This window comes from Pezoporus flaviventris, unplaced genomic scaffold (genome assembly GCF_033815535.1).
Source record: "Pezoporus flaviventris isolate CSIRO_AGI_PZ_B2104156 unplaced genomic scaffold, CSIRO_AGI_Pfla_v1 ptg000001l, whole genome shotgun sequence".
NCBI classification, from domain to species: domain Eukaryota; kingdom Metazoa; phylum Chordata; class Aves; order Psittaciformes; family Psittacidae; genus Pezoporus; species Pezoporus flaviventris.
Genome location: NW_026892549.1, coordinates 42,016,646 through 42,040,928, shown reverse-complemented (window position 1 = coordinate 42,040,928; position 24,283 = coordinate 42,016,646). Strand labels below are relative to the sequence as shown.

At 41.9% G+C, this 24,283-nt stretch overlaps 1 protein-coding gene across 1 annotated transcript in view; it reads right to left on the bottom strand.

Annotated features, from left to right (window-relative positions):
* AGPS (alkylglycerone phosphate synthase) overlaps positions 1–24,283 on the bottom strand; it is an 80,538-nt gene extending 56,255 nt beyond the window's left edge. Inside the window, exon 1 of the mRNA XM_061454299.1 lies at positions 23,166–24,283. The gene's annotated coding sequence lies outside the window, so the exon portion shown is untranslated. The remainder of the gene's footprint in view (positions 1–23,165) is intronic.

The following is a 24,283-nucleotide window of genomic DNA, read 5'->3' as shown; positions in this document are numbered from 1 at the left end:
GGGGCAGGAATCGCACTAGTTGCAGTGGGGTCTGAGCTTTAGGTTAGGTTTCTGGTATTACTGCAACATAAACAGCTGTCCCAGCAGTTTGATAGTTTGATTCTGGAGTTAAGTTCCCCCCCCCGTGAAAAATTTGTGTACCACGTTTTGGATTAACTCATGCATATCCAAATTTAACTGCTACTGTGGAGACAGTCTGTAGGGAGCAAACAGTCTCTCGACTCAGTTTCCATTCATGTTGTTTACTGAAGTACTGAGGGGACTTGAAGTCAGTTATCTAAATCTTTGCTGAATCTAAATCACATTGCTGAATGCTGGCAAAGAGATACTAGATTCATGGTAGTAGGCTTCATATTTTCCTAGGATGTTTCTTTGTATCGCAGTCACTTGAAAGGAACAATAATGAGCCCATTGCTCATTTATTTGATCCTAATCATAGAGGTTTCCAGTAAAAAAAAAATGAATTCAACTAGTATCTGCTGAGCAGAATTCATCACCACCTCAGAACTTAATTTTTTTCAAGTGTGTATGTATGTGTTTGGAGACTTAATTGGAGGAAGGGGGGAAGGCATGGTGGTATGGTTTGGAAACCAGTGACAGCCCTTGTCTTATGCAGAGCAAAGGTATACCTAAGAAACACCTTGGTTTTGTGCAAGAGAGGTCTTTGCTTACAGTATGAATGCTGAGTTTATGCTTTGCACGCAATCCTCAGCTCCCTTGGGAGGATGCCATGAAAAGAAGCAGTAACATAATGTAGTGGTGGATCATGAGGTCGCTGTTGCTCATCTTTTTCCTGAAGTGAAGTACTGGCATATTTTCAAAAAATATGTCTACTTGATTCATATAAAGTCTATGTGATAAGTAGAAGGTAGAAGTGCTGAAATCCTTAGGAGGCACAATGATTTTCAAAGTAATACGGTTGTGGCACCAAAGAGAACTGATTTCAGTAAAAATACCAGCAGATCTACAGCATGGTAATTTGAAGGATGCTAATGGCTGCTGAGCCAAAGCAGCAGTGTTTGCCGTTCCATGAGCTGTCCTTTCCACACACCTGAGTGCATCTGCAAGCATGAGATGCCAGCTCAATGTGACATTCGTCTTTTCATCAAAGATCTGCATTTCCAGAATTTTCATACTGGCATTTTCAAGGAACGTAGATTTAAAGAGAGTTTACAGTGCAATACAAAGTAAAGTAGCAAAAATATTTTGAACTTTCAGAGAGGGCTTCATGAAAAGATGTCTCGGACACTCGGACACTACTGTTACGTAGTAGTCCCATGGGAGAGCACAGAGGGAATGTGCTGCTTAGGATAAGCACTACACTTTTGGGCAACCCATACACCAGCTGTGAAAAGAAAAGATGCTTCTGATAAATTTTATTGCCTTGAATAGGGTTCAACAGATTGTTTAAAATCACCTAATGTAGCATAGGAGACATAGGTATCAGATGTGGGAAATGAAGGCACATCCAGCCTTAAAAGCTTCAGCAGCTTACAGGCTGCTGAAATAGCAACTGTACACACATCTAGAAGACAAGGTAGAGTAATATATTCAACTGAAAGTGTAAAAAGGATTTTGAAACCTGAGAAAGTTCCTGATCCTAGCTGAAACTGGCAGGAATTGCCAGTGCTGTAGTACACACCTCTGCTGTTCCTTTACTGACTAAATAGCAGATAAAGGCGGTGGGATTTTTTACTTGTTTTTCACTTTTAAAGTAGCAGTAGGCTTTGAGTTATGAGATAATACTTAATTCACCTCACTGCTTCTGAGGGCAAAGAAGAATATTATCACAATAGTATAGTAGCCAATGAGAAAATGAACTCAGAATCCTTTGCATTCTAGAAAGATGGAAAATTAGAAACTGATTTTTTGAAGATTCTTCATTTCATGGCACAACTTGCAAGGTTAAAACAGAAGGAAACACCTACTTGAATAAGGTGTGGTTTAGATGTTCTTGCTTTCTCCAGTTCAACTGCTATTCAGATGTGATTGACACTGAGATATTAGAACACCTTTTTGTTCTGTATCCCTGTACAAAAAGCCACCACCTACAGCAGAGGTGGGGATTTGGCTGCTTTAGGTATAGGGTGGGTGTGGGACACCCACATCTGAGTCATGGGCTGAGAAGAATTTGATGAGGCAATAAGAGGTGGAAAAGGGCATAAACCCTTGAGATCACCTTTGGATTAGTTATTTTTTCACCAGATGAAAACAAGAAAAAGAAAGCTGACACCCATTCATGAATGTGTCATTCAACACTAAGTAATTCATTCTCTGGGAGTAGTTTTGTTGGTACTTGATCAGGCCAAGAAGTTTTCCTAAAAGGAGCCAATTTGTCTAAGACCTAGTGGCTTTGTGCCACTTTTATAGAGTCAGCAGAGACCCTTAGGGAAAGGCATCATAGCCAGCCAGCCAGGCAGCTTGCAGGCCTCAGTGCCACAGAACAAGAAAGGCCCAGGTGTCAGAGCTTACAGCGAGGGAGAAACCTGCAGGACCTCAAGCCGTTGGCAAGGATCAGCATGGATTTCAAAAAAGTTACACGGAGATAGAAGGAATGGAAACCAGGAAAAAGGTGATAAAAGCTTGCAGAGCATGGGCCACGAATGAAACCTCCTATCTAGATAGAGATCTCCAGCTAGAAGCTGCCCTATTTTATATTGAAAAGGTTAGTGGGCAGCATGTTTTGTCTTTAAGCATACAAAAAATACATATGTTTTTGAACATGGTGGTCAACTCTCTTCAGGTAAAGACAAAAACTACCACGGATAATCAGCTGTTTCTGCTTTCAGAAACCACATGATCTGAACTGATTAGAAATGCTACAGCTTAGAAGTCTGTATCTGACCAAGATCACTGAGAATCAAGTGCCTTCCACTGGTGCCCTAATGCAGAGTTATCAGTAATATATTATCTATGTACTTGTAATAACTACAGATCTGACTTTTCTGTCTGCCATACTTTGCATGAAAGAAAAATACTTGCTAAATTGTTAGCTGTGCGCACAGATGAGCCTGTGCATCAGCAATTCAAGGTTGGCCTTTGCAAACTGAGTAAGATGCATATCTGTTTCTTCTGCTTGCTTCTGGTAGTAAAACCAGTTAAACTCTTATCACTAGCAGCAGTAATGGCAGGTGTGTTTATCGATGTACATGCTTCGCAGGTTTCCAGTGAACTCGTTTCACCTTCTTCATTTTACTGCAGTGACAGTCCTGCTGCCTCCAAGTAACTGAAGGGAAGAAAGGCAAGCTTCCTAGAAAAGTCTGTTCAGAGATCTATAGCCCTGCCCAGTTTCAGCTCTTCCACAACTTATGTCAAAAACCTGTCAAGAGAAAAAGCTTCCATATTTATTTATTGAGGCAATTCAGTAAACCCAAACATAGTTACCATGTGTGGCTTCCTGCAGCTTTGTCAGTGAAAGTAAGCGGAATTTCACATTTACAGTTAGCTTTCAAGGTGTGTATGCCAAAGGAGCTCAAGTGTGGTTTGCACACCATTTTTTACTGCCCTGAGACTTTCTCTCCTTCCCCTTTTTTAAGAGAGCTGTCAATTAAAGTGAAGTGTAACTGCCCAACATGCCAAGGGAGCCTCTGTAGAAACTGTTTGCCTCTACACTTTCCCAGCTGTTGCAGCTCCTGTAAACCTGCATTTTTTTCTTGGTGACTTCATCTCGTAACTATTTTCATTCTCCTTTTTTACTTTCAGAACATCTATTTTTTATTCCAGCTTTATGCCCTCCTGTGGAAGAGTCTGGCAGGAAGTGTTGCAACTCTGAAAATCCCCTTTTGAGAAGGAGCATTGCCTTTCTTAGCCTAGTTTATGAATTTCTTCTGAATAGAGTTGGTAGTTTCCTGTTGAGACATTAATTCATATAATTATGATACTCTCCTCATTTTGAATAGTTGTGCATGTACGGAAAGGAAAGATGCCCTTTTATATTTTTCCAAAAGGTATTGCTTGGATAGTCAGCAGGCAGTAGAAAAACATTCCATGGGGAAGTGAGGCAGGAGAAGCTGGATGTAGTAAACACTAATCAAGTTCAACACTTTTTCCTGATAATCCTATAGCCTGGCACTCTCCTGTCCCCTGTACTTTAATGTGTATGTAGTGTGAGATCAACTCGGGATACTTCTAGGATCTCTATGTACATCTGATCTTCCAGGTTGATACTGGAAGCTAGATTGTATTACAGCATTTTGTTAAATAATCCATTCTAAGTATGTAGTTTGGTGCACTAAAATTCTTGCATTAAATTCACCCAGTCTGCTGCCATTTCTCAGAATTTACAAGAGGAAGAAGAAATAACCTAATAATGCCATTTGCTTAATTCTGTATTTCCCTTGCTCTTCTCCCTAGACATATTATTGGTTCTAATAACCGTTGGTTTACTCCTAAGGGCATATAACATATAGACTGTATTGTGGAAGAGAATGTTGTTTGGGTTTTAATTAGAAACTCAATCCCTGTATATCCTTTTGGGAAGAGTGTAGGCATGATGAGCTCTACATTTTCTGGGTGAGAAAAAGCATCTCAGGAGGAGGAGAAATACAAGGGTATGGAGAGGGCTGATGGTGCCTGAATGCAGTTTAAGTCTGTTGGATTTTTCTTGCTTCATTAAAATACAGAAAAGGTGCTGGTGGAAAGCCTAGTGTGTTTGTGCAGTTCTTGACTGAATCTTATTACAGAATTCTTTGATGCTGGAAAATGGACATTTGTCAGATAACATAGGAGAAATGTTTGACATATTTCAAAGCCATAGGACTTCACTGTTGCGGCTAATTCAGGAAAACCTTTTGCTAGAGCAGATAGCAAGGCATCTAAACAAACAAATCAGCTACTGCAGATCCTCAGAATTTAATGAGAAGGAACAGTTTCTTCTGGTGTCTATTACATTTTAAGACTATTACCTGAGTGTGCTCTAGGAAATACCAAAGTTATGTAACATCAGACACACAATTAAGCAATGTAATTCCATAAACACCATATTTGGTAAAGGCAGAGTGTTTGAATAGACCATGTAAAAACTGTTCCCAAATGAAAATAATTGATTTGAATTTTTTTCCTTTGGTTAAAGTGAGAGGATTTTTTCCATGGTTTTGAGAGAACTAGATGTCAAAGTGTAATAAAACATCTATATCTTAGATTAAAACTGTTAACTCTGTCTCAGTAATACTTATATTATCCTTATATAATGTTATATTATTCCATAATTATCTCCCACACAATAGTGCAATTGTCCTGTAAAGGTAGCTGCTAATGGAAAGTCAAAATTTTATAACTAATAAGAGAGAATTGTATTAAACATCTGAATTTCTGAGAACATGATAGCTGCTTTGTGAAAATGGTAGACAGAATACAACTACTGTGAAGCCTGTGCATTTGTTCTGATATACACAGGCACTCATATCCTGTCATAATTCAGGTCCATAGTCTTTCAACACACAGCTAAGAGTGAATACTACCCTTGTCATTAAGGTCTGCTGAGGTTAAGCTGTGTCCTGATGTCTTGCAACAGATTTCATAGTTTACAGACTAAGCTACATCCACTCTTACCTAAACAACCACTGTTCTCCCCATTGCTGAACTTTTATCTTAGTTCAGCCCTTGGAGATACTCACTTCTCTCCTAGTCTGTTCCCGCAGTTTCCTGCAATACTATATTGTTCTTTCTAACTGGCCCGTCTTCCCTCTGCATTGTCAAATTAGATGTGTCTTCTGACAAATCAAAGATGTTTTCACTGTATGTACTAAGTAGATGCAGGTGACCAACACAATTCACTTTCATTTTTAGAGACATGCTTTAGGATCCAAAGTTTAGAAAGACAACTATTGATGCAAAGATGATGAGACTAGATTAGGAAAGAGTCAGGCAGAGTGTAGACAGAAGCAGGTGGTGGTATTAGGCATTTAATGGTCTTTTCAGGTGCGATGACAAGAGGGGATCAAGCACCCTGAGCAATTACATGGCAAGATAATGGAGGCAAACTGAATATCCGGCAATGGCTTTTTATGTGCTTGCACCACATAGAGACCAGCACCAGCAGGAGACTGCCAATGCCATGGATACAGGATCTTTTGTGTCCTTGTGTCATGTTACTTCTGTACCTCTGCTGTTCCTCAAGGAATGGAGAAATGGGAAGCAAGAATTGCAATCAGTGAAAGAAGAATCAGAGGCACAGAGCTGTGAACAAGGAACTTAACCACAGGGTGATGAGTACCATCCACCATGTGGTATTGCACTCATGGCTAACCACAGCAGAAAGGGAGTGATTTCTTGGTTTGCATTTAGCTAAATTATCATCATGCCCGTACTATACCATTTGCATTTTAGAGGGGGCAGAAGCATGGAGTTCCCACACCTCATTTTCATTCTCCTTTTCCTGGACCTGGATCTGGCTCTTCAGTTTTGCCTCGTCTAGAAACAAAAAACAGAAGGAGGAGACAGGCTGAAGCAATAATAATCAGATCAAGCAATAAATCAAGGAAGTTTGAACAAATGTAGCTAATTCTGTCATTCTGTGAAACAAAACAAATGTTGATTCAACTATAACTTATGCTGTGGAATCAAAGGCAGCTGAACAGAATATTTGTATGAATAAAAGCAACATTTCTGCTCAGATGCAAATCTGTTGCAGTTTTTAAAATGCAGTTCTAACATCAGAGATGCTAGTAAAAAAGGGATGATTTTCAGGATTTTGCAAATTACAGCACAGTATATTAAGAGGGATGAGTGGCAATTTATCTGAATCTGCAACGCTATAAACCAGAGCAGTTCAGCAGCTGCTGCAATGGCAGCTAAACTGTCTTTGTGATGAGAGCGAGAGCTTCCTGGAGAAGGGTGGAGTGGACAGTCGTGGGTAGAAACCATTGAAAAGCATCATTACCTATAAGTAAGCAAGCACTGCTAGAGCAGGCTGAATCGTGAGCCTGGCAGTCTTTCTCCCTTTCATTTCTGGAATTACTGGTTATTTCTTGATTTTAAGTTCTTAAAATTTTGTTTCCTTCCCAGTGATGATTTATCAATTCATCTGCACATTTGATTATTGTATTGTAGGAGTTTAATTAAGTATGTAAAATTAAAGAATAGCTTCAGCTCATCCTGCGGAATTTGCACCAGCAGGACACCTTAAATGCTCCCACAGCTGCTGCCTTGCCAGACCTGAGGACTCCAGTCTCAGGCACTGTCAAGCCAATGCTGTTCACCAGTGCTTTGTTTCAACGGAGAAATGTGGTGCATGCAAGGGATAACAAAGGCAGCTCCTTTTTTGAAGAGCACAAAATAGATTAAGCTGGTCTCAGCTGAAAAGGATGCCATCAATTTAGACAGCAGCCTGCTCTTTCAGCTGAAAACATGGGAAATGGAGCAGCACAAATGGGTGAACTGCTTGATTCTTCAAAATATTTGTGAGATAATTAATCTCTACTGCTTGCTTTGTTTGATAGGGGACCAGCTTACTGCTCCATTACATGCAATGATATTGCTGAGGAAGGTAGGCATTTTCAAATGAGAGAAAAACAGAATTTATTTTCTCTTTAACACAACATTCTTTGTGTGTTGAGAAGTGAAAAAACAAACTCTTCCTGTGTTCACAGCTCCTCAGCGCTGCAGCACTGAAAGTTTAGGGGCAAAGGAACAGCTGTAAAACAGAAAGTGGGGGCAAAGAAAGCAGTGCCAGACTTTGAGGGAGAAAGTACTACTGTAAATATACCTAATGACTAGGCATAAAAAGAAGTACTTACTGAATGATTCCTCATGCTGTTGTGAACTGAAAGCAGTTTGGTGAGAAACCTCAGGGCAATCATTCCCAAGCTTGCTGGAACAGCAAGACTAGGATAATAGTGCTGGCTCCCCTGCTAGAGCACTCCCTCTTAGCCAATGTATGGATTAGTTTTAAAAGGGCAGTTAAGGAAAATAGTACAACCTTGTGACTGAAGGAAGAATAAAACCATGATAAAAACCATGATAAAATTCAGGAAAGGAAGAATTGGAAAATTGAGACATTTATCAGGACAATTATCTTGCTGTGATGATAGCAGTATTTACCCTGAACATCCTGGTGAAAAGCAGCTTGGGCCAAGAGCCTTACCCCCATTTAAATACCAAATTTCAGCTGGAATCGAGAGGCTGAGACTCCTGGTGCATAGGAAAGCAAGACAGAGCTGAAATGCCTGTTCTTGAGTCCCTAATTTGAGTTCTTCTGTGTTTGAATTTTTCCTTACATGGCTAGATATCATTTCTGTCTTATTCACCAATGAGATGTTTAAATTCCTCCTTTACTGCTCAGTACTTCATTCAAACTCTCCAACTCTCAGAGCAAAAAGCATTGTTTTGGAGTCTTCAGCAAAGAGTTCTCTGCTCTTGGAGCAGAAATGCAGAGCCATAATACATTCCTTCTACAGAAAGCTTTTTAGCAATTATTTTGTAGTCAACTGAAATGTGTACTTGTTTATCAGCAAAGTACTTTCTAAACACTTTTGTTAGAGTGTCTAAATGTATTTTATTGTAGCTTCTAACCAGTTTCTAAACACCATTAAACAATTAAAAAGGAAAATTTATTTGCCTCAGATTTCTTTTCCTGGTGATACCATGGTTCCCAGAATTGCCAAGCATTCCTCCCTTCCGTAGCTTTTACTTGACTTGTACGGCATTGTTGGCTGTGTTAAATCAGGAAGGCTTGACCCTTTTGCCTTGTCAATGTTACCTGAGATTTCAGCTAGTTATGCTTTGACTGGATTGCACAGACAAGCTTTCCAGTTACTTTTTTCCCCTGCCCACCTTCATTTTTCACTCCATCTTACCTTGTACAGTTCTCCCAGGACTCTTTAATGTACTAAATAGTGGAGCAAGACTCTGGAGTTGGCAGCCCCTGCACACAAGCATCTTCCAGACATCCAGAGTGCTGAACTGTGATGAGCTGATTCGAATCAGTGTCTCTATAGCAAGCTTTTGAGGCAGCATCCTCAGCCCTGCAAATCTCTGCAGGTAGTCCCAGCACAGGCCAGACAGAGCAGACATTCCTGCCTCACGCGCTGGAATGCAGAGGCTGAAGCTGTACCCCAGAATCTGGTGACATCTTTTCATTTGTCCTACGGCATCTGGGAACAGCAAGAGTCATACATAGATGGCATCTCCATGTGAAAGCCATTTAAAGTTGCACAATACTGAGTTTTGATCTTAGGAGATCTGGTAAGCTGAGCAGGGTGTCTTCTGAGCAGACACATCCTAAACGCATCATTGGCAAAGGACTGGAGCCTGCTATTTGTGACCTTTGCTTCCAAATGCACCAAAGCACAGCTTTCTTCTTACCCAGCAGATGGCCAGCTGCTCTTAGTAAGAGAAAATAAACCCAAGCAGAGGTTTTCTTGCTAGCATTTATAGCTCTGCAGATGAACACTTTAAAGGAACGGCAGCTTTGTTAAAACATAAAAACCTATGATAACTTTAAACTCAAGGCCTGATTTTTTTTTGTGTTCTGTGGTGGATCTTCCTTTTCTTCAGACAGCTGTCCTCGAGGAATAAAATACATGCCAGGCTTCTGGGAAATGTAGCATGTGCTCCAGGGATGTGTGGTGGTTTCTGCCAGGAGTGCAAAAGGCTGCAGTAACAGCCTTTGTTACTGTAGGTAGACTTTGTATCCCTGGAAAAGCTTAGAAATATTAATTACAGGAGGAAATATAAATAAATGCTTTACAGTTTTGTTCAGCAAAGCTCTGTCATTCCCTGATCTTGTTCCTACTCTGGAAGTTCATTGCTGCTCCCACGGGCACCGCAGGTTTAGCTGGATCCAGCTGCAGCTGGTGGTCGCAGTTCTGCCTAGTGCCTGTGACTGTAGGTGGTCAGAGGGTGCACCTAGGTGGGAACAGGAAAGTCTAAACTTGAGTATTTTTTCCAGATCTCACATTCAGGATTAACACAGCAGCTCAGACAAGGTACTGAAACACACAGTTACTCACACTGGGGGGAACAGGTTCAACTCACATGTTTAGAATTATCCCTAATGTTTTGTCTCCCATGATTAACTTTTAGACAGTAGTTACCAGCACGGGCTGGCTGATGAACAGGCATCTTCTAGGATCAGTAAAGGTCTCACAATGACAAGATGAATTAGCTAATAGGAAACAGCTAGGAATGGAAAAAACAACTTTCATCCATTGCTAGGACATTGTGCAGCCTAACGCATAATCGCAACTGTTGGCAAGTACTCAAGTGGCGGAGCATGAGGTACTTAAGAGGCTTAGACTGACCAGTCACAGGCTTTGTCAGCCCACATCTCCAGGAGCTGAGGACACAGCAGCCACCAGTTCTCCTCCCAGACCCCTCTTCTGCTTTTCCCATAACTGTTACAGGCAGAAGTATTCAATCACCAAAGAGGGATACATACACCCCGACAGACATTTCTGTGGTACACAAATTATAGGAAACAGTTTCCTGCTTTATTCGATATCATTTCTACCACAATTTGAGTTAGTGTTTTATTATTCTTGTATGTAGTCAGTTAGCTTTTTCTGTCTGAAAATCTCTTGCATGGCAACACAGCAAAGGATATAAATTAAGAAAGTATGACTATATAAATTAAGAAAGTATGGCTATGCTAGCAAGCTAAGAAAACTGGCAGAAATCTTACAGGCAGATAAAGTAAATAAAATAGCATTAACAATCATGGAAAAGCATTCCAGATTTTGAAACTGCAAAGTCCCTTTCAATAAGCTTTTTACATTACTTAAACACTGGCTGCAGTGGGTTGTGCAAACAGCTTTAATGTTCTCCTCTTACTGAATCAGGAGGTTATGCAACCAGACCACAATACACACGTTGCCTTTGAAGACAAGTTTAAAAAGCATTGAAGTATTATAAAAGTATCATTACAGGAGCAAAAGCTCTTTCGAATCATTCTAACTGCTCATTTTACAAGGGAGAGAGGTTGTTTAAGGGCTGTGCCATGGTATAGTACACATGTAAGCCATAAAAAGCAGCCTTGGAGAGAGATGCACTGCCTGCACCAGTCAATAAAGGATGCCACAAATGTTTGCCTTTCAGATGTGACAAATAATACTGCAAGTTCACATGCAAAAGTATGCGCAAATGGGCTAAAAAATGCCAAACAGGTGGAATGAAAGGTTTCTGGCATGGAAAGTAACTAACCTGAGGGGAACTTCTGAGCAAGTAAGTGTGCTTCTCTTCCCTGCTAACGTTCTCTGCCATCCTGCCCTTCTGCCTTGGCATCTGTTACCTTGATATGCTTTTACTATTTCCTGCCCTACCCCAGGTGTCTCTAAGCTTAGTGTCTGATTTTTGGCACCCTTTTCCCTATCTTGCTTATGCTTGTTTCATGCCAACAGCAGCTGCATAGAATAAATCCTGTGGGTTTTATAGAGCCATTGTTCAAAGTTGTGTTAAGAATGCTCCTACACATTTGCAATGGTAAACAACTATAGAAAGAAACTGGAATTAATAAAAGATGTCATAAAAAGGCAGACCTAAATACTGTTATGCAGTGAAAGCAATTGGGAGTATGCATGTAGAAAAATACGTCTTTGATTAACACATTATGAAGGAATAATCCTTTTCAGGGGAAGAGCATGTAGTATGCATTTCATCCATCAAGATGCATCATTAGTATTGTGTTTTGAATACAGTTTTGAATAAATACTGTGGGGCAGGGATGTTAGATTTGCTTTCTTCATTTTCTAAGTAAATGTCAGTGTAGGTCCTCTTTCAACCAATTGACTAGTACTCTGATGCATACTGGAACAGCCTCAGGGATGAGCTAGTTATGTTCAGACTACATTTGTTCCACAGGGAGAGAGATTGCAGCTAAAAGTACAAGTCTTCCCTCTTCTATATCATACTGCCTTTTTGCAGAAGAGAAACATTTGGCGTACAGCTCCTCTGGCAACTCCACACCAGCTCAGAGGCTGCCTTGCAACAGAGCTATTCCTTGGAGTCCGTGTTGGACCTTATTGCTGGAAAAAGAGAATGGCTTGGCTGTAGCCTTTTTTTCTTACTGGGTTACCCACAAATCACTAATTAAAAGGAATGGATCATTAAAACAGATGAATTCAGAGTTACCAGTGAGACTTGCTAGTTTAAGGGCTGGTTTACACTGTACAAGAAAAGAAAAGAAAAAGACAGTAAACATCTTCTGATAACCTCGTATATTCCACTCATACAGCTAGCTCCTGTTTTGTGGAAAGCAATATGTACAGTGTGCATCTTTATATTATCTAGAACTTCAGAACACAAGATGGCAGTGTACATACTGTAGTGATTTCAGGCTTTGAGCTGCTCCTGCTACTCAAAGAGAGCACGTAACATTTTATTCAGTCCTGTATAAATCTGGCCATGTACTTGCGGTATTAGAAATAAACCTAAAAGTATTTGTCAACTGCAGAAACAAATGCAATTTGTCAGTAATTGAGTATTGCATGAACAAGTGTTAGGTAAAGCTTAATTCAAGATTTTATCGTACATAACAGCACTCCGGAGACATTAAAAGTCTCTTATGGAACTCCTCAATTGCAATAACAAGAGGGTATCCCTTTATGAAGGAATGGAAACTGGCTCAGTCGCAAGAGCTTTAGAGCAAAATTGGCTGCTGGGGAAAAGCACATAAGAGAGCTGGCAGCCTGAAATATGTGAAAAGCTCAGGGCTCTCAGAGGAGCAGTGCAGACCACTGGAGTGGAACAGGCTGAACAGTGTCTAAAATTGAACAGGTGCCTTCCTATGAAAAAAACAACAAAGCAGACAACTGTTTGGCATGATGATTCAGAGAAAAATAATTCCACCGAGAAGCATCAAATTAGAGGATAGGTCTCTGGCTGAGGACAAAATCGTTGCTACACAGAGTTGGACCTTTCTGTGTGTACCTTCAGAGTAGGTTCATTTAGAGGCTCTCTGAGTACCAATGGGCTAAGAGAACCACAGTAACAATCTCTCTAAGCAAGTCTTTTTTCTTTTGTTCAGTTGAGTAGTGGAAATAGTAGGTATAGCTAAAAAGTTGTCTTGGCTACTTCCTGAGCTGAACCCCTAGATTTGGTTATGAAACAAAATAGCTGAACCCCTAGATTTGGCCTTATTAAAAAGGCTTGATACATAGTAGAAAAAGCCCTAAGAAAAACAGTAATATTTCAGAGTATAAAATAATCCTGGAAAGCATTATCCCTGTTGGATGTGAAGACTGACAAAATTCTAGGCAGTCCTACTTTCTCCCTGGGGGGTGCTCAGGTGACATTGCCTCCCTGCACCTGAGCTTACAACAATAACGGGCACACCAGATGGACTCTGAAGATCAAAACTCTACACCAAGGTTCATCATTTCTGGATACAGCTCTTAATTTAACATAGTTATTTGGAATTAGATCATGAAGATATACGTATTTCTCTCAGAACAGGAGTATATGTCATCCTCCATTTTACTGAGCAATGGAGAACTTCACAGCAGTGTGAGTGGAGCGTTGCATACAGAGCTTGACCAATGTTTTTGATAGAAGGTGTAATTGGGAATGCTGGTCCCCAAGTCTACTTTTCTTGTAGTCATTATGTGCGTGTGAAAATACTGCCCTGTTCCCAGTCCCTCAGTCACAGTAGCTCCAGTGAAAAGTTGTCATATTTTTCATGGTGGCCCACTCTTGTCATTACAATTGAATCAATTGCTGCTTGTTATTGCCTTATGTTCCCACGCATAAATCAATGGGTTTATTCCAAGACTCTTTTTTTCCCCTCTCTCTTTCTAAGTTTGCACAAGATTGAATTTGGCATTGATTCAAATCAAATAATTCAAATGTCATTTTTGCCTGGTATTTAAACTGAAGGTGGGTTTGTGACTAAAATACAGTGTCTTACCTAGCAGTTCCAGTCATTTGGTCTATTTGTCACAGTGGATTACAGAAAGTGCGGCATGCACAGAATTATGCATGCACTTTTCAACCATCTAAAATGTAGGATAAATTGAACATGTCATGGTTCTAGGCCAGTAATTTATATTGAGTACAAGCTGGGAAGGGACCAGAGCCAAAACCTCAGATCTAAATTACCTTGAGTTCCAGGGAAATTTTAATCCAAATAAAAACTTCACAGCTGTTCATTGTATAATTAGATGACCCAACAAGAGACCATGTCTCAGCACTCCCAAACTAAAGAATTTACAGCAGAATGGAAACTTTGTGGCTAAGTCCACAAATGACCTTACACTGACTGTTACTACTGAAGTTCCCTGTATGCAGTTATTGCCTCTTAATTTCTGCATCTGTTGTAACTACTACACATGTCTCTGTTGGCTTTGCAAAAATCCCTGTTCTCTGCTCTGTAAATGAACTTTTTCAGCCCGATAACATTTCCTCACTGAGAGTGTGTTACGAGGATTCAGAAACTCAAGATTTTCTATATATGGACTATTGAAGTTGGTCTTATGGTCTTTTCATTACAAGTGCTTATTCAAGGTTTGATTTGCAAGGGTGCCTCTTCCCTTTGGCAACCTTGGGAATTGCCTGCCTTTCAAATTTCTGTGAATGCAGGTACCACCAGTAATGTTCAGGTTTGGGAGGAGAAAGGAAAACATTGCCTTTTCTTGCTGCTTCTGCATGGTCTTCCCTACAGACGTTCCCTTCTTGTGTTTCTAGTCAAAACCCTACTGCTTTTTTTATGGCCCACAGTGAAGTTCCTTCTTTAGGTAAAACAGTTCTTACTTTTCTGTACGAATCATTTCTAATCACACCTTCCTTTACTAGGCATAACCGATTTCCCCATAATCAAAGATAATATACCCTCCTCCCACAATAAAACGTAGGTGTAATAGAACACCCTCTCCAGTATTTCAGAAAAGCACGTCTTTGACCCAACCCAACCCAAACCAAAATTCATTTTTTCCTCACAGACCAAATGAACTTCTCCCCAAAATAAACTCTTCTCTTGACATTAAATTGTAATGACACTTGCAAATTTGGGAAGTCACAGGGCAGCAGAATTATAGAAGTCCTAGAGACACTTTAACCTTTTCACTTAGTGCAAGCATCATCCCTCTGCCTTTCGTCACCCCTAATGTTAAAGGCAAGGTCTAATCTATGAGGGGATGGAGCAGGAAATGTCAGCAGGCTGGAGATTACTATCTTCTGGTCCAGCATGGACACGCGGGTGCCAGCTGGGGCTTCAGAGCTGTTCAGGGCACAGAGTGGCTGGGGAAAAGGATATTAGGAGTTATTGCTACCACTGATACATTCCCCAAGTAAACACTGACTGTTATAATGAAAGTAAAAGGCAATATATTTAAAACTGGCAAAAGTAATATGCCTGTGAAACGTGCTGGCAAATGGTATCATCAAGGCCAAGTGCTTAGCAGGATTCAGTAAAAGGTTATACATACATATTCATACATTTGTGTGGGGAATTAGATTGGGCCTGATAAAAATTCATAATGGATAAAAATGTTCACAGTTCAGGGCATAAATCAGCCACCAGCCCGAGGTTAGAGAATAACTTCCCCTATAGCCAGGTTGTTACGTAACTATCCATTATATCTGAAGTAGGAAAAGGAGGTTGAAGAATAGGGCAATTTCCTCAGAGGCATCTGGGAATTACTATTGGCAGACAGCTAATTTAGATTTGATCTGGTACGAAAGTTCTTACATCAAATAATGTAATTTAGAATTAAAGCATATGATTTATTCTGTATTTCTTACTCTCCATGTAATCAAGCTCATTCCTGAGGGTAACTGCAAGCCTTCTTCCCCTTATAAGCCGGCCAAAGTTAGTGAAATTCACTGTTTTCTCACAGAACCTCCTTAAAAACAGCTTCAAATTTTCCAAGGAAGTCAGGCAGAGTCCCAGGAATTCAGTTTGTTGAAAAGCTGGCCAACTAATACAGCCAGCTTCCTGTCTGTGTTAGCAGAGAAAAAGCTGCATGCGTGAACCGCAGTAAAAAGCTCATACTCTGAAAAGTTCTCATTCTTGCTAAGTTTGCATAATAACCCAAAAAGACTTACAGAGCTCCTGAAAATCACAAATTACAGCACGTGGGCTACTCCAGGCCTGCTTTTCCTGCTTGATATTGCCAGTTCATCTCAGCAAAACAGTGTTCAGCAGACTTGTTTTCATCAAGCAGCATACCTCCAGCTCTCTTGTTGCACTTGCAAACAGTCTGCATGCTAACGTAACACATACTGCATGCTAATAAAAACAGCCTTTGTGACCTTGCCAACAGATAGCTTGATTGAGAATCAAATCCTTAATCAATTGATTAAGAAACACTAAGTGAATACCAGGAATCGTTTACGTTCACTGCAGGGGTCAAGGGATACTAGCTGCATTCTGGTAGTTTCTGGAATGCCTGTGATTGTAATTGTAATTACAGCATAAATTCTCATCACAATACATGTAGGAAACTGAGGAGCATTTATTAACCGAACATCTCACCAATTTTCTCAAGGAAAAAGAATGGCACTTAGCAACGGTCTCTCTTAAGCATAATTCCTGTTTCATGCGAGTAATACTAGAAGCATGGCACAGTGATCACACAACACCTGGAAGGTTCTAGGGCCACAATCAACAAACACTTTGGTGTTACTAAAAAAAAATCTTGCTGCACAAACTTGAATGACCTCGTTGGACAGGTTTATAAAAGGAATGGCTGAAGAGCAGGCAGCACATGTAATGTGGTAGATGTTTCTGAAAGGTTTCAAATCATATTCCATAAAAATCTTGAAAAATTAATCCAAGCTGGCTCTGCTGGGAAAGGTGTGAGTTTGTTGAGGAGCGCCTGTCCCTTGACGGGGGGCAAGGAGGAGGCCCTGTCCCAGCCAGGGCTCCCTCAGCTCCGTACCAAGCCTCTAGGTGTTGGAGGCAGGAGGTTTTGCAGGCTGTAGTCACCAGGCTGTCCTCCTGTAACATGCAGGGTCTGCAGAAGTAACATGACTGCTTTATGGCTTTCTCAACAAATAGGGCAACTCCCTTAAGCACAATTAACTCTTTAACAGTGGCAGCATTATTAGCCCTGCCACAGAATCTCAAGTGAGGGTTATGATCACATGGGGTGGGCCTTGTTGGGACCATTTGACACCAGTCTTCTGCCAGCTACATATGCCGTTTTGTTGTGTCTCCTGCCTCCTTATGTCCTCCTGCTGCTACTACTGACACCCTGCCAGCAGCAACCAATTTCCCTGTGAAGCTGTCAGGCTGCTTACAGCCCTGCTGCCTCCTTCTGCCAGCTACCAAACTGCTGCTCCAGCTCCCTCATAGGCTTCTTCCTTTCAAACATGGATCACAGCATGCTGGAAAACTCAGTATATATTGGGAAGCTCAACACAGTGTCGCAAAGACATACAGTACTTTGAACTGTAAGGAGGTGTTTGAGGTACGATAGATATGGGTGGGAGGACTGTTGGGGTTTTTTTCTATTATTTTCATCAGGAAAATAAACTTCAGCATGCTGCTGACATGTGCAATTGTACCATCACAAAAAACTGCAAATACCAGTGAAGAGAGAATTATAGATGGGGTCTAAAGAAATGATGGACTCAAAAAGTAATAGCTTTGATCTAAAGTAAGGCAAATTTCTTGGTCTCATGGGTGACCTTCAACCACCCTGACATCTGTTGGAAGGACGGTACGGCCCGGCACAAGCAATCCAGGAGGTTCCTCGATTGTGTAGAAGACAACTTCCTTCTGCAAGTAATAGAGGAGCCGACAAGGAGAGGTGCCGTGCTTGACCTCATGCTCACCAACAGGGAAGGGCTTGTTGGAAATGTGACGCTCCAGGGCAGCCTTGGATGCAGTGATCATGAGATGCTCGAATTTGAGATCCTCAGGACAGTGAGAAGAGCGTGCAGCAAGCTCACTGCCATGGACTTCAAAAGAGCAGACTTCGGCCTCTTCAGGAACTTGCTTTGGAAGGTTCCATGCAATAAGCCCTAGAGGACAGAGGGACCCAAGGCTGTTGGTTGATATTCAAGGATCACCTGCTGCAAGCTCAGGAGTGTTGCATCCCAACCAGAAGGAAGTGCAGCAGGAGGGCCAGGAGACCTCCTTGGATGGATAAGGAGCTGCTGAGGAAAATTCAATTGAAAAAAGAGGCTTATACTAAGTGGAAGCAAGGACAGGTGACGTGGGAAGAGTACAGGGATGTTGTCCGAGAAGCTAGGGACCAGGTTAGGAAAGCGAAGGCCCAGTTAGAATTAAACTTAGCTAGAGGTATTAAAGATAACAGAAAGGGATTCTACAGGTACAGACTAGGGAGAACTTAGGCCCCCTCAGGAAGCTCTTGGGAGAACTGGCTACACAGGATTTGGAGAAGGCTGAGGTTCTGAATGACTTCTTTGCCTCAGTCTTCACTGGCAAATGCTCTGACCAAACCACCCAAGTCTTGGAAGGCAGATGCAGGGACTGTGAGAATGAAGACCTTGCACCCACTGCAGGAGAGGATCTGGTTCGAGACCATCTTAAAAATCTGAACGTGCACAAGTCCGTGGGTCCTGATGAAATCCATCCGCGGTCCTGAAGGAGCTGGCAAATGAAGTTGCGAAGCTGCTGGCCATCATATTTGAGAAATCATGGCAGTCAGGGGAAGTTCCCAATGACTGGAAAAAGGGAAATATAACCCCCATTTTCAAGAAGGGGAAAATGGATGACCTGGGGAATTACAGACCAGTCAGTCTCACCTCTGTGCCTGGCAAAATCTTGGAGCAGATTCTCCTGGAAGGCATGCTAAGGCACATGAAAATCAACAAGGTGCTTGGTGACAGCCAGCATGGCTTCACTAAGGGGAAATCCTGCCTGACCAATTTGGTGGCCTTCTATGATGGGGCCACAGAACTGATGGACAGGGGTAGAGCAGTTGATGTCATCTACCTGGACTTGTGTAAAGCGTTTGACACTGTCCCACACGACATCCTTGTCTCTAAATTGGAGCGACATCAATTTGATGGATGGACCACTCGGTGGATAAAGAACTGGCTGGATGGCCGCACACAAAGAGTTGTGGTCAATGGCTCAATGTCCGGCTGGAGACCAGTAACGAGTGGTGTCCCTCAGGGATCGGTGTTGGGACTGGTCTTGTTTAACATCTTGTTTAACTGCTGACATGGACAGTGGGATTGAGTGCGCCCTCAGCAAGTTTGCTGATGACACCAAGCTGTGTGGTTCAGTTGATACCCTGGAGGGAAGGAATGCCATCCAGAGGGACATCGACACGCTTGTGAGGTGGGCTGATGCCAACCTCATGAAGTTTAACCATGCCAAGTGCAAGGTCCTACACCTGGGTTGGAGCAATCCCAGGCACAGCTACAGGTTGGGCAGAGAAGAGATTCAGAGCAGCCCTGCGGAGAAGGACTTGGGGGTGTTGGTTGATGAGAAAATGAACATGAGCCAGCAGTGTGCTCTCGCAGTCCAGAAAGCCAACCGTATCCTGGGCTGCATCAAAAGGAGCGTGACCAGCAGGTCGAAGGAGGTGATCCTGCCCCTCTACTCTGCTCTTGTGAGACCTCACCTGGAGTATTGTGTGCAGTTCTGGTGTCCTCAACATAAAAAGGACATAGAACCGTTGGAACAAGTCCAGAGAAGGGCCACGAGAATGATCAGGGAACTGGAGCACCTCCCGTATGAAGACAGGCTGAGGAAGTTGGGGCTGTTCAGTCTGGAGAAGAGAAGGCTGCGTGGAGAGCTCATAGCAGCCTTCCAGTATCTGAAGGGGGCCTATAGGGATGCTGGAGAGGGACTCTTCATTAGAGACTGTAGTGACAGGACAAGGGATAATGGGTTAAAACTTAAACAGGGGAAGCTTAGATTGGATATAAGAAGGAAATTCTTTCCTGTTAGGGTGTTGAGGCACTGGAATGGGTTGCCCAGGGAGGCTGTGAATGCTCCATCCCTGGCAGTGTTCAAGACCAGGTTGGACGAGGCCTTGGGTGATATGATTTAGCATAAGGTGTCCCTGCCCACGGCAGGGGGGATGGAACTTGAAGATCTTAAGGTCCTTTCCAACCCTAATGATTCTATGATTCTATGAAAATATGCTATGATAAATAGCATACAAATATTCCAAACAATTTTTCAGTGGAAGAATAGCATGAATTGGAAAAGAGAATGATGGGAAACTCCTTCTTTTGCCCTGGCAGCTAGATGCAAGTTTGCACAGGATATGGCAAGGCAAAAGAGCAATGTAATTTTGGACTGTGGATGAGGAGCTGTAACAGCATAAGATTAACTAATTTTCTTTATGATTTTGGCCTAAAATACTCAGTTCTATCCAGAGCACTGTCAAAAAGACAAAAGATAGATGAGACAGAGTTCTGAAAAAAGTCAGAAAAACGATCAATGGCTGGAGGCCAGATTTGTTTGGACAAATGTGTGTAAGTTCAACTTGTCCAGACCTCTAAGAGTGATTAAAGGGAACCCATAATGGACAACTTCTTCTGGAACAGAGTACTTAGAAATACAGAGTAGAAAAAAAGGGTCAGCAGGTCATGGGCTGCCAGAGATCCCAACACTTCTTTGTTAGCTGCTACTGACCAGCCACCAAATTACGCTAGTAGCAGGTCTCAAAAGGGTGCATAGAAGCGAGGGTTGCATTGATATTCTGAGAATCAAGCTTAGGTTTTGTTTCCTTGGAAAGTCACTTCCAGAAGCAAACCTTCCTGTATTTAAATAAAAAGTAGGCACACGGTCCAGTATAGTGCTGAGGATCACACTGCCTGCGTGATACTGCTTCCTATTCAAGTCCAGTCTCCATCCATAGGCACGGGGGGCTATGTCTTACACTCTCCCTACAGCAGATGAGGAGTGGCAACACCATGTAGATAAATAATGACATACTTAGGAGAGGAGAAAGAGATGCAAGTAGAAAGAAAAAAAAAGAAGAACAGTACAAAATGCCGACAGAAACACCATGACTCCAGGGTTTCTGCACTTCTGTTGCCTTCATACTGAGGCATAGAGGACAGGTTGACACTGGAAGCCAGTCTGTGCCACTTGGTGAAGGCATTACCTATGCTGCCTAGCTAGCAGTGAGGCTGCATGAGCATTCTTGTGCAGCACTGGCATCTGCCCTCTTACCTATGCCCATCCTCACAACCCTCAGCACACTTGGACATTAGCATCCCACCAGATGTATCAGGACAGGCTCAGCGCTGGCAGCCGCCGATAGCTAACAGGTTGCTGTGTAACAGCCCTGCGGATGCGAAGCAGAGCATCTTGTGCATGCGGCTGCTCCAAAAGCAGCTCTTGCAGAACAGTGTGAACAGAGTCAGCAGGTTGCTTAGATTTTAAACATGGTAAGTAGGGACTGCTTGCTGGGTATGGCACATGACAAGAGGTTGAAGGAGTAAAGAGCATATTGCATTCCCATGTCATGTGAATATCACAAGGGAAATCTCAAAAAAAAAGAAACAAGGAAAAAAGTGGCAATAAATCAGCCAGTGTCTCCCATTCTCTTTGAAAATCAGAACAGGAAATCACTTGGAGCTTCCCCTATTTAGCAAATGCTTTTGTTACAGCAATGACGTACTGAGATGACTTAGAAGATAAGGAAAGTATTTCCTAGAAGAGATGATGACTGTATCATGGATTAAACACTATTTGGGTTATTGATTCTATTTGTGTAGATACAGCTAGTATACTAAAATACTTTGATAGGACAGATACTCTACCCAATGTTTGTGTTATCTCTTGCATCATGAAAGTCAAAGAGACCTCATTATTATTCTTGTTTTCACATTTTCTGGATTTTTTTTGGGTGCAGAAGGGGCAACACAAAATCCTTGAACAATTATAGTTTGCATTTGAGAAATGTCTAGGCTCTCTGAGCTCCTGGGAACACTTGAGAATTTAAAGGGAAAGAAAGATAAGCAGGAGCTGTGTCAGCTCACCTATGGCATAAATGCACTCCAACACTTCAAGGTTGGTGGAGAGTTCAGTAGCATATCAGACATGGGCTTCTGACTCCAAAGCACGTGATGCACATGAGACTCTTTGTAGTATGCTTCCTTATAGTTAGTCTGGCTTCAGCAGTTCAAGTCAGAAAGTCTTTTAAAACCATTCCCAGTATATTCAGTGCAACACAGGTTGCAAATGTTTCTATTCATGGAATTTAAGTTGGATTTTAAATCACTATATATACGGGGTCATCAATTCTGGGATAAGTTTCTTCAATATTTAATTCTAGAACAGTTACTTTATTCTAGAATTACTCCAGAATTGTCTTGGCTCCTGAAGGTCATAGAATACCCTTCAGCAGACATACTGATGTTGTAGTATGCCCTGGGGAAAACAAGAATTAGGATTCTAGTTGGGTTAGGAGCACAGATCATAGAATTTATTTTCTGCAGATGCCAGGACATTAAACCTTTCGATTGTTTTCCCACCAAACTGAATGAGGCACTTCGTTAATACAATTACCTCTGTATAATTGGAAACTAAATCAACGATGACTGCGTGATTTGAATATTACTTTAAATAATTTCATTTTTATGATGCTATTTTGTTGTACATGGTATTGCCAAATAGCTTATTCATTTTCCTGCTGGCTGTGATTTGAGTTTGCACCTTTCTTTGAGAAGGAAGAAGCATATTTTCAACCTTCTTAGTTTTCTGGGATGCAGTGCACATTGCTTTTAATTATTCAGGCTGACACACATTAACACTAGAAGTCCATAGTCCATACTGAATGAAACAAGAGGGAACGATCAGGCAGATTATAACTACCCTGGGTAGAGGAGTGAGCACAGGAGGTCTTTGGCAAGGCCCTTAAAGGAAAACAAGAATGTGGGGTGACAACCAACAAAGAACTTGAGTATCGTGAAGGATTTCCCTTACTCCTTTCAGAGGCATGTCCCTAGTCACTGCATGTTCACTCTTCTGGAAAGTAGCCATTTTAAAGTATGTGGACAGATAACAGGGATAAGAGCCACAGACTGCTCATTCTGTGTCACGGTCCTTTTGGATCTCTCAAATTTACAGGTCAATATACTCTGTAAGTTAAACTTTGTTTTATGAGCTCATTTGGAAAGAAAACAAATACAACAAACACAGGTTCAATCCCCTTTGTACAGGCTAGTCTAGCACATGAATTCACTAATTCAACACTGAAGTCACAATGTTTCTAACTCACAAGTTCTCTAATTCATAATTCACAATACATTAACTCGTAACTTGTAACTCGTGCATCTACGAGCAAAATAATTACCTAGCCAACAGTGAGAGTGCTCATCCTTCCTCCTCTGTCATGCTGCAGGCATTGCCTGTACCACACCAGGAAGCACAATCATTAGTGTTTTATCATCAGTGTTTTCATCATAAACCCAAACCAAAGCACCGTACTAGCTACTATGAAGAAAATGAACTCTATCCCAGCCAAAACAAGTGCATTCTTCACTCCTTATTCCATACCATTTACATCATGCTCAGGCCCCACACTATCCAATAGATCCTCAGTAGCCCCTTTCCCCCTTTCCATCCTTTGATATATATACACAGGTATCATTAGCTGATGTCCCACCCCTGTAAATGTCTGTGAAATGTCTCATGAGTTCATTAGTCCATGACTTGAGTTCTGTCTGTTACAGTGGTCGCTCAGGACAGGAGAGGTGGTGTGTTGTGTGGAGTTACTTGGCCAGCTCAGGCTGGGTCACTGCTGCACTTGCACTGCCTCTTGTAAGACTGGTCCTCCACTGGTAGTGGTTCCTGCTATAATAATCCCATAATATGTAACTGGAATCATAGATTACAACAATTTAAAGTTATATCCATCACAATCTCTGCTTCTGATCTCTTTGGACACCACAGTGTACTTTCCTTGCCTCTGCTCCAGCATGAGCTTACCAACAGACCCCAGTCCCTTAGGGGTGGATTTGATCCAGTGTGGACCTACTCATGGGCCACAGTCCCTTCAGGGGTGTGTACCTGCTGTGTTGTGGACTTATCCATGGCCACAGATACTTCAAGGTGTACTTTCTCCCATGTGGACTTACTCTTGGGCTGCAGTCCCTTCAGGGGTATACCTGCTGTGGTGTGGACGTATCTGCAGCAACAGATGGTTCTGCTCTGACATGGATTTACCCACAGCCACAGACACTTTGGGATGTCCTGCTCCCACATGGATTTACCCACAATTCAAGTCCTTTCTACTCAAATTGACACTGGAGCTCCAGGCTGTCCAGCACAGCAGCACAGGAACAGCAGTGATGCCCTGGCAACTGGCCATCAGCCAGTTCATGCACGTGGTCACTGCTGTTATCAAAGTGCTCCCAGGCACCACTGGGTAAGATGATAAGACCTACAGCAAACAGCAAGACCAAAAAGCAG